Genomic DNA, 1,527 nt, shown 5'->3' on the forward strand with positions numbered 1-1,527 from the left:
GGGCCGTCCAGGCACACAGGATTGTTTTTCTACGGCACAGGGAGCCTGTTCTGAAATTTCCTGCCCACATCTCTCCCAGGAGCAGGGAGTAAGAAGGGGAGGGCGGAGGAAAGGCAGCTCCTGCTCATCCAAAACATTTACTGTGAAAACACGAGGCTGGGAGAGGAATCAGTGGAACCATCAGAAAGGAGTTTATTGTTCCAGCACAGCACAGAGGTCACACACCACTCCTGGCCCTTCCTCCCAAGGAGACACAGCACAATCTGCTCGGTGCAGGGCTTAGAAGAGGAAGCTGTTGGCAATCTGCTCCAAACTTTCCTGTTAGTTCACTAACCGGCCTCCACTGTAGTAACAAACACGAGGAGTCGCGTTAACCCTTTCGGCACGAACCCTCCCCGGAGCAGCGTCCACCCGCGAGGGCACCCGGCTTGCCCAGGGATGCTCAGCTCGTGTCTCTCTTTCTGCCAGGACGTTCATCAGAAAGAAAACCAGAGCGGAGGGATGTTGGTGCTCCCTCCCTCCCTCCTCACCCCGGCGATGGGGGTCAACTCTACCCAACAGGGTTTGCACAAAGGGCCAGCGGCAAAAGCTGCGCTCCCAGGAACGGCCCCGCCGAGACCGCACGGGGAGAGCACAGCGTTCCCCGCTATGAATTACAAATTAAATAGGGTAAAATTAAGCAGGTCAACACATCAGGCTGGCAACGGGCTGAAGGAAAAGCGTCGCAAAAACCGGCTCCAGTCCCGGCAGGGCTGGCGCAGACCAGGCTCTCTCTGGTGGAACCAGCGCGCATTGCAAGGGCCAGGAACGGCAGAGAGAGCCAGAGCCTCGGTGGAGGAAAACCCAACGAGGAGTAAGTAGGGCAGGAGTAGGGCAGGAACAGCCCCGTCCCTGTTTTGCTTTGGCTGTTCCAGCCCGGCTGGGGCGGGCAGCAGCAGCACAGGGAGCAGCTCGAACCCGCTCGGCCCCTTTCGGAGAAAGTTGGTTGTTCGCTCAAGTTACACGGGTTAGTAACCACGGGTCCAAGGTTTGCAGGACCAGGCTGTGTTGTGAAACATTAATTCAAAGAGAGCACAGCGGAGCCAAAAACGGGCCGGCTGCAAGTCGCACGCTGCATCGCCGACACGGGCACACGGGAGGACAGGGATGCCCCAGCCGGTCTTTGGAACGTAAGGAACAGAGATGACCCGGAAAGCAGAGCTCAAAATCTGAGGTGCTGCCGGCCCGACACCGCACGGGGAGCGGCACAGCCTCCGGAATTAGTTATTGTTGTCTAGCACCAGATCCCACAACCCCAAAGGCCTCCAAGGACCCTCTGGTCCTTCTGCCATCACAGAAACAGGGATTAAGGGTTGTGGCTTCAAGAACACAATAAATAAAAGCTCTGCAGCATCCCAAAGAGCATCTGCAAGCCGGCAAGCAAGCCTGCCTCCAAGAACAGCAAACGTGCCCCCCTCGATTTGCTGAGCAGAGTCTTTGGAGTGTGAGTTTAAGCAGCTTCATGCCTCATGGCTGGTGCAGAACCAG

This window comes from Apaloderma vittatum, unplaced genomic scaffold (assembly GCF_000703405.1).
Source record: "Apaloderma vittatum isolate BGI_N311 unplaced genomic scaffold, ASM70340v1 scaffold37865, whole genome shotgun sequence".
NCBI lineage: Eukaryota > Metazoa > Chordata > Aves > Trogoniformes > Trogonidae > Apaloderma > Apaloderma vittatum.